The sequence below is a fragment of the Carya illinoinensis genome, chromosome 8, assembly GCF_018687715.1.
Source record: "Carya illinoinensis cultivar Pawnee chromosome 8, C.illinoinensisPawnee_v1, whole genome shotgun sequence".
Lineage (NCBI taxonomy): Eukaryota > Viridiplantae > Streptophyta > Magnoliopsida > Fagales > Juglandaceae > Carya > Carya illinoinensis.
This window is the reverse complement of record NC_056759.1, coordinates 37744295-37754360: the sequence shown is the minus strand read 5'-3', so window position 1 is coordinate 37754360 and position 10066 is coordinate 37744295. Positions and strand designations below refer to the sequence as shown.

At 38.7% G+C, this 10066-nt stretch overlaps 1 long non-coding RNA gene across 1 annotated transcript; it reads right to left on the bottom strand.

The window, feature by feature from the left end:
• Nucleotides 1–4606: 4606 nt before the first annotated feature.
• LOC122317853 lies at nucleotides 4607–6149 on the bottom strand. The gene is made up of 3 exons (XR_006244673.1): nucleotides 5303–6149; nucleotides 5085–5224; nucleotides 4607–4960 (listed from the first exon to the last, which is right to left on the bottom strand). It is a non-coding gene; the product is annotated as an uncharacterized LOC122317853 (long non-coding RNA).
• Nucleotides 6150–10066: the final 3917 nt, after the last annotated feature.

The following is a 10066-nucleotide window of genomic DNA, read 5'->3' as shown; positions in this document are numbered from 1 at the left end:
GCGAATATATTCCAGCCGATCCAATCTTTTATGCCACGAGAGGGTTAGCCTGTGTTTGGCTTAATCTTTCTGAGTGGCATAGATGCTTGTGCCCACAATATGGTTGGCATGACCCTTTGGGGAAAAGTATTTTCGTTATATGCAGGGAACTTTCTTTATTATGGACTTGCTGAGATCGAGCACCATTTAAATGGTACGTACAGGGCCTTCGACATATATATCCACCCAAGAATTAAAAACGATTGCGTTCCTAATTTAACTTTCTGCATTCTTGATAGATCAGAGTTAAAAGAGGAAGACAATTTGGCCGTATTATTAATGGGTGGTGGTCAAAATCAACCAAAAAGCAGAATATGATTCTTTAGATAAGCTCAGAATTGATATATGATAGGTTTATTGGAGAATAGAATATTAAGACAAGTTACTCGACAAAGTGCATAGAGATCTCTATGTATCAATCGCCTCAGTGTACACTTTCCTGCGGATTACAGCTCAGTTCATATGCTTGAGTATACTGATTCAGAAACGAGAAAACACCTTCAAACAGACCTTTTTTCTGTGTTTCATTACAAAAAATTATGTGATATATGTTTATTGGGATTCCAATCACCTATTGGCTCCCAATTCCAGGGCGTGCATTTCGGAAACAAAACAACCAAAACAATGTCGGGTCTTATATATACTGTTGTGATAAAAAAGAAAAAGAATCGGAAACTGTATAAGTTTTCCAGGAAGAATATGATGCTTTCAAATGGAAGGTAGTGGAGGTCACAATCCATGGCTAGCTAGCCAGAATATGATTCTTCCACAGCTCTTGTAAATGGAGAACCTAAAAGGGAATCTCAAGATGCGTGAGAAAAAGTACCATGCACACTCCTTGCACATGCACGCATTATAGTTGGATCTTCTTTCATGTCACGTAAGCCCGAAAGGATCGAATACATTATTTTCCTATTTAAGGATATATCAACTATGAGCTCTTTATAAAGTGAGAAAGTATTCCTAGAGTTCTTTGAGGAAACGAAGTTCAAAAGTTTTCACACATTCTTCATTAGCTAGCTAGCCATGTCTTGGTATAGTTATGGCAGCTACCCCTACAATTCTGGTGCTGATGAATGGATCAAAGCAAGCTACGACTCCGATCATGCCCACCGGCCTGTCATTGTTGATGCTGAGGGAAGGACAAGGCCAACCATCGTGCGCTCTACGAATCAAAGTACTGCGCAGATGGCCTATGTTGCCAAAGTCGAGAGAACAGCTGAGCATGTTCGCATACCTTTGGTCTTAGACTACACATATGATTCACCACCAAAGGTACTAGAGCCGGTGAAAAACCATAAATACAGATATAACTCGCCGCCAAAGGTCGTAGATCCAACGAAATTAAGCTATGGATACAGACATAGCTCGCCACCAAAGTTGGTGGGATACAGGCCTAGCTCCCCACAAGATGAAGAGCCAGAGGATGGTACTCATTCATATAGAAGTAGCTCCCCACCAAAGGTCGAGCCAGTGAAGAATTACGGTTACTATAAGCCCCAGCCAGTGGAATATGGATATAAGGTCGAGCCAGTGAAAGACTATGAATATGAAGTCGAGCCTGGGAAAGGCAGTAAATATGCAGATGATAAATGGGGTAGGCCTGTGAGTCCAGCTCGCGATCGCCCACCGGAAGTTGAGGACTTGCTCGACAAAGTCCAGACTGAAACTAGCCGACCCAAAAAGATTGGCTCTTTAGGTATGCCATCCCGAGGCCAAAATCCTCAGTCTAACGTGCAAAATGGCATCAGTCCTGGCTATGGTGGATATAATGATTACAGCAGCAACTACTTGCAAAAGCCGAGTGGAAATAATACCATTCGTAATGAGGATTATGACCATTACCGCAAGAATGACATTCCCAAGAATGAGATTCCACTACGGGAACCACCTTCGGTCACATATAATGGAGGCTGGTCTAGGCCAAGACCAACTAATGGAGCTACTAGACTCGGAAAACCTACATCTGATATTGCCACAGCTGTTCAGAATTTGAAAGAAGCTGTGAAGGGCTTATCTGTCGCTAATAATGCACCTCCAAAGTCGAAGTACTCAGTTCCAATCTCAAAAAAAGATACCTACCCAGAAACCATTGACAGCAGGGAAGCTGCAAGGAGGTATGGCAACTTCAATTTATCTCGGCCACGAACCACTGATGAAACTTACACCCCAACAATTAGCAGTATAGAGGCTAGTAAGAAGTATGGGGGTGCTAGTATTGCTTGAGCATCGAGTCAATGCTTCCCTGCACACTTTACTAAGTCTGCTTGGGATAATCTGAAATGGAAGATTATTCATATCCAGAAGCCTATAGCTTGAATCTCAGTTAATCCGTGCTTCTTGTGGGAGGTTTGTTTGGGAATATTAAAGTCTGTTTTTTTCCTTTTATTTAATAAGCATGTCTGATCATGTTATCTTAATGGTATTGCCCCAATATTATAATAAGCTTCTATTGTAAGCATGTTTACAATAAACTTGAGGGGTTTTTATTTACTTTAGTGTCTATAAAATGTCTTTTTGTGATGTTTATTTCACTTTGTACACGAGTGACACATTGACATGGTACACAAATAAGAGAAGATGCTCTAAGAAGAGAACAAACAAATTAACAATGGGAATGGTTCCTGGTGGCTGGTGGAGCAAGAAACCGCTTAGTATTTGGTGGATGTCGGTGTGGAGATCTGGTAAACTAGCATCGATCATTGTTAAAGACCATGAATTCTAGTTCGTAGGGCATAGACAAGGGTGAAAGTAGATGAGATGGTCAAGCATAATTAACCATTCAACGTTGTTATAGCTGGCATTCTATAAGTGGAGTGAAAGCAATATATGATCTTAATTTGCTAGCATTCATTATACTTTTCCTTCATTGACTATAATTTTGATAGAGCTAGACTATTGTGTGAAAAATAAATATAAAATTTAGAACAATTTGTGATTCTCTGATTTGCCTGCTCATGATGCCTATCAAGGATACATGATAACCTATTGAAATCAAATCTTAGCATAATGAAAGTTACAAAGTAGCGAGACATATGATATTACAGGAACAGACCTTGTGCTGGACTCTAATTCTAAAGGCAATATTCTTCCAATCCTCTGAAAACAATACGTTAATTTGGATGGTGTCCTGCCCATGATTAACAGACAGAGACCAAGTCTTGTATACACAGTTCAGCAGACGTACAAATCACCTGTTAATGATCTTATTCAACTTTAGAACATCGGTGATGTCATTTGTTGATGTCATTTGTCTCGTACGTAGATGCGTCAATTTAATTGAAAGGGTAAGTGAGACTCTACCTCTAGCTACGCTAATGCTAAATGCTTCTAGCTGGTTGGTTGCAATGATACGTGCTTCAGGCTCAGGCATTTTACAGTGAGTGTGCAAATAATGCAACTAACTACAGTCATTACAACAGATTGCACTTTTCCCAGCGATTAATAATCGCCGCGAAAACAAGAAAAATCCCCGCTATATCAATATCCCGGCGATAACATAGTCGCTGCATCTTCGTTGGTACTATTCAGCCACTTCCTATATACTGCGGCGTAAAGAAAAAATCGCTGGCATATATAGCATATATTCCAGCGATTTTGTAATCGCCGGGATATCAATTAAAAAATGTTCTCTATTTCGCAGCGATTTCAAAATCGCTGCCATTTACTAAGCCAGCGAGTTCTAAAGCGCTGCGATATAAGTTTCGGTTATGAAATTTATTTACCAGCGAGTACAAAATCGCTGTCATAGAAAATCGCAGCGATTCTCAAATCGCTGCTATATAAATTTCAGTTATGAAATTTATTTGCCAACGATTCAAAAATCGCTAGTATATATCGTTACAGCGATTTTTTAATCGCTGGCAAATAAATTTCATTACCGAAACCTATTTGCCAGCGTTTGTAAACTCGCTACTATTTAGTATCCCAGCGATTCCAGAATCCCTGGTAAATAAATTTCACAACCGAAACTTATTTTCCAGCGATTCATAACTCGCTGGCATAGACTATAGCAGCGATTTTAAAATCGCTGCCAAATCGGGAATTATATCCCAGCGTTTAACAAATCGCTGGAGTATATATGGCAGCGAATCATAAATCGCTGTTATATAATATCCCAGCGATTAGGTAATCGCCGGTATATGATATGCCAGCGATTTATGATTCGCTGCTAAATAGTTTTATAAACAGAATCTATTTCCCAGCGATATGAAAATCGCTGGGATATGGTATAGCAGCGATTTTTGGTTCGCTGGGAACTACAGTTGAAAACTGGAATTTGTTTACCAGCGATTATAAAATCGCTGCTATACCAGACAACGTGGCCGTACATGTTTATTTGTTGTTGTTGTTGTTTTTTTTTTTTTAACGGCGAATTTTCAATCGCCGCCAAAACTTGAGCATCGAATTTTAATAACCCATTATTCTTATTAAGTCCCATAAGATCTAGTAAGAAAAATGTGTCTCATTAATAGTTCCCAAGCATGAAAATTCACTTAAATAGTGAATTTTCATACTTTCATCCAATTATACCTGATTGACATGACCAATTATAGTTTCCATACATCAACAAATATAGCTGAGACCATTCTATCAAAGTGTTTAATTTCACACAAGTGTCAATTCAATTAACTATCATTGGGTGGAAATTCTTACTGATCATATCTCAAATACAAGCTGAGCGATTAATTACATAATAAACTATCATCTGTATTATATAATTGATTTGAAGACTGTAGTATTACTAAAATAATCTATACCAAGTTACACATTAATATAACAAGTGAGACTTATGTTTGGGACATTTCCACCCACACTTGGGCACTTTGGGCATTTGATTAACAATGGCGGCGAGCATGAGACCCATTTTACTGACACCTATTTTCAGATTGCATGGAAGTCAATACATGCGTATTTTCCCCTGAGATATCAAAACAGTGAAACCCAATCATAATGTATTCAAGTAATTGGAAGATGAAGTCTCAAAACTAATATTTAAAAGAGGAAAATGAACGTGATCATAAAATCAATTTCATGGCAGTTACCTTAGTCTTTGTATTAAGTGCATCCCGGGCCCATCGTTGCTCCATGCTCGGAATTTATATTAGAAGGTTCTCACCCGTAAGCGTATCCGTCACTCCTCATTGGACTAACCACCATTGTCCTTTGCCTTGCTTTCAATCACCTTCATATATAAGATACGGTAGCATGAAATCCAAGAGTTTTTGGGTATAGCTTTAGAATCAACATGTAAAGGACATACCGGCTGAAGGATATTTGGTTGTGATCTACCACTACAACCATTCATATTAGTCTCACCAAAGTGGCTATTAACTGGGAAAAAAAAACAACACGGGGTAAGAAACGTATCCAACTAAAAGAACAATTTATAAGTATGCCTAATTCCAATAAGTTATGCATTTAAGTCAAACCTTCTCCTGAATCTATTCAGGTCAACACTTGCTCGGAGGGGTTGTCACCACTGATGACCAATAAAATAATGCATAAAAAAGAGATAAAAATCCCAGCTTGTCACCACTGATGACCACCAAATTAAAGCTTTCCACCTAAGGTGGCCACCCTTTTCATTTTCTTATCCATCTTAGAAATGCTATTGTTTACCAACCCTTTTTATTTTTACCACCTAAATTAGGTGACACATTTTTCATATGAACTTTACAATCCAGACTCCAGAGACCTACAGTTTAGTCCTTTACTTCCATCACACTTTTCCCTCGAATCAGATAATTACAACTTGTAATTATCGTTTAGAAAAATTAAAAAATATGCCATATTCAAAAGACCCCAGATTAAAAAAAAAAACAAAAAAATGGTTAAAAAGAAAGACAATTGGGGTCCCAAATGCTGTATGTCATGGATTTCAGAAAGACAAAACTTGTCCTAGTTCTTGTGAGTAAGAGAGAGTAGGAACAAAGTTGAGTTGGGCATGTGAGCACTAGGAGCCAACACATAAAGTAAGAATAAGAACCAAGCCATGTGATTCCATGCTTTTATTTAACATTTTGATGTTCAAAACATTGGTTCAACAGTTTGATTTTCCCATATCTTTAGGTATCAAAGTATAATAGTTATCAAGGGCGGCCTGTGAGTTTGGGAACAATGGGAACTGATCATCAAGAATTTGGCTAACCAACGAAGAGTTATTCTCCTTAAATTTATTTTTCGAGAGATCAACTAAAGAGGGATTTTTTTGGCGAAACAATGGTAATCGAAGAATGTGTTTTTGAGGAATTTTGATTTACCACAGTTTCAATTGGTATGTTAAGAATAGGCAAGTAAAGTTTACTGGTCTTTTTGACAGCGCTGCATCATTGGAATCCCATGATCCCTGCACGACAGATGATAAGATCACTCCGCAATTCCTGCAACGACTCCCGGATTCTTCTCCGATCCTAAACTTCTGCATGACAAGGGATAAAATTCCATAATTTCCTCTAGTCAAATATCTCTACATACCTGTAATTTTAGGAAACAATAGTTGTGTACGTACAACAGTTATGTTAATTTTGTCCTTAGTAATTTTTTGTACAACTGTGTAATCACTTGTATATAAGTCAATGGAAATGTACTCTCTATCTCATTCGGGAGATGGTATTTCTTAAAAGAGAAATGATATTTGCAGTCGTAGTTATGCAAGCAGCGTGCATTCTTTTTGCAAAAAGTGAATTAATACGGGATCTACATAAAAAAAAAAAACTAACTTTTTAATCGTGAATCCTACTCTTTTTCAAAATGATTACATGGCGTTTGCACACTTCACGACTGTATATAGTATTACTCTTCTTAAAATACATCTTCATGGTACTTGAGCTGACAAGACGATAGAGAGAATTTCTTTTCCAATCATGTCAAATTCCTCCAGCTCACCTATCAAAAAATAAAAAATAAAAAATAAAAAATCCTCCAACATCTCTTTCATTCACTTCCTCATCTGATGAATATCCCTACCCAGTTATATAAAATATATCCAATTTTGTGTATTTACGTCTCACCTCTTCCAACTTTCTACTGTGGAAAACTCAGATGACCAACATCCTAGAAAGTTATGATCTTCAAGGCTTTCTAATGGGCGAAACTCACCCACCTCTAAACAACATTCAAATTAGAGACTTTACTCCTCAACCTAACCCTGCCTACCTGAAGTGGCGTAGGACAAACCACTTGGTTGAAGGATGTCTCACAACCACCTTATCTAAAGAGGTTATTGGAATTGTTGTTGGTTTAGGCATTGACAACCTGAGCACCTACCTCCGATGGTTCAAAACCATTTGTGATGAATTGGCTACCATTCGCAAGCCTATTCCCGACAACAAAAAATCCTAGTGGCTTCTAAATGGGCTTGATAAGGATTTTGAAATCTTTATTGCAAATATGCTTAGACCACAAATACCCTCCTACTCCGAAGTGGTGACACTACTGGAGAGTTATGCTAATCGCCATCATCTTGATCACTCCACAGCACCAACCATGGCCTTTTATGGGCAAAAGAATTCCAAAAACAAGAAAACTGGACAGTCCACCTCTTTCAACTACAAGGGATGTGGCTTTTAGTATGGAAACCCATATGGAAACACATCCTTTCATACTTCATCTTGTCCCTATTCCGGTGGCTCTCAAGGTTCTCAATCATTTGCCAAAAAGGATGACAAGGTTGTATGCCAAATTTGCAACAAAAGAAACCATACTGCCCTAAAATGCTTCAACAGATTCAATCATTCCTACACCGTTGACATCACCCCACAAGGGCTTACTGCTGCAAAGTCCTCTGACTCCCAAGACCTTGCTTGGCACCCAGACATTAGAGCTACTGATCACATGACATATAGCATAGGTAAACTCAACTCAGTTACTCCTTACATAGGCTCTGAATGTGTTATGGTTGAAAACGATGAGAACCTTCCTACTACTCATGTTGGTACAACATCTATCACCAATAGTTCACAACCTGTTCATCTACACGATATCTTAGCAGTTCCTCATATTAAAAAGGATCTTTAGTCTGTTAGCAAGCTCACATCTGACCATCATTTTATAATTTGATTGCACTAGTTTTTTTTTATAAAGGACAGAACCACTTATCGGATAATTGCAACGGGAAGGAAATAGAAAGGGTTGTGATCCAAGCTCCAAGGAAGCCTTTGCTACTTATTTTTCAACTCGCTTTCGTTGTGTCTCCCGATAGTGTTGTCATTCCAAAAATGAGATTAAATGTGACTCATTTGCATCACTCACCATTTGTCCTAGCTATCAAATCGGCAAATCATGCAAATTGTCATTTTCTTTTTCTAAAAATAAAAGCAATGTTTTATATGGCTGATTCCTCTACGTTGCAAATCAAATTTCTTCATTGCATTCAAATATTTTCACAATTACGTGCTATATTAGTTTCAAGCAAATATTCACATATTCTAGAGTGATGAATGAGGTGAATTAGCTAGCCAAGCACTCATCAATTAACTTGTCAACCATGGCATTCAACATTAGTCCACTTGTCCCAAAATCCTAGAGCAAAATGGTAAAGTCGAAAGGAAACACAGAATCATCACCGAGCTTGGACTTTCAATGATGTTCCACTCTAAATACCTCATTGCTTCTGGTTAGACTACTTTTCAACTGCAATTTTCTTGCTCAACAGACTACCATCTATTACTTTTGCTATGGACTCACTTTTTTTCAGGTGGTATGGCGAACACTCTGATTATGGGATGTTTCGAGTACTAGGAACAAGATGTTTTCCCTATCTTGGGGATTACAAACAACAAAAATTGGACCCAAAGACTCTTCCCTGAGTTTTCATTGGCTACAGTGTGAAACATAAATGATACAAATGTTTGTATCTTCCCATAGGTCACATCTATAGATCACAACATGTGGTGTTCAACGAGTCCTTGCTCCCCTCCACTCAGCCAACTACACTATATGGCGCAACTCTTGTTGAGGGGGAGTTTAGCACCTTTTTCGACTGGTAGCAAGAAGACTCCCAAATTGGGTTGACTCCTTTTCTCCACTAGCTTTTGCCCCACCTACTGTTCCTACATTGTCTCCCACAACAGCTACACCCACCACTGCATTGATTGGAAAGCCCACGGTTTCTACTTCTGCACCCTCTGCTGAGCTCACACTTGATACTCATTTTCATCAACATTAGTCATCAGCTGCTCCTAGTCCTCTTCTAACAGGACCTCACACCCAATAGCTACACCCAAAATATGCCCATTTACATGCCACTTATGACATTTCAGCTCCTCCCAAGTCCATTGTCACTACCTAATGCCACCCTTGATGGTCTTCAGCCATGGACGAGGAACTCGCAGCTCTTGCTGCTAATAAAATCAGGGTTCTTGTTCCTCCTCTCCATGAGATGAACATAGTCGGCTGTAAATGGTTTTACAAATCTAGACTAAAACCAAATGGCACACTTGATAGTTTCAAAGCTTGCTTGGCCGCAAAAGGTTTGAACTAGATTGACATAATTGATTTCTCTAAGACCTTCTCACCAATTATCAAGCCAGCTACAATACCTGTTGTTCTTACCATTGTTGTTGTAAAAAAATGGGAACTCCACCAGCTAGGTGTCCACAACAAATTTCTCAATGATTATCTTAGTCAACTTGTGTACATGCGGTAGCCTCCTGGCTATATTGATCCTCAATATCCCACTCGTGTTTACCAACTAAGTCGTGCCCTTTATGGGCTTAAGTAGGCTCCACGAGCCTCTCATACTTCTGTTTTATGTCGATGACATGGTTGTCACCGTAACAACCCTTCTTAAATTAAGTGTTTTATCTCAAAGTTGGCTCACCAATTCTCAATTAAAGACCTTGGGCAACTCCATCACTTTCTTGGTTTGGAAGTGCACAACCTCATTAAGGGATTGTTCATATCACAGGACCATTATGCTCAGACGATTTTACAACGAGCTGAAATGGCTGGGTGTAAACCCATATCCACTCTAATGCCCAGCAAAGGTTGCCAATTGTCCACCTCTGCTGAATCATTCTCTGAT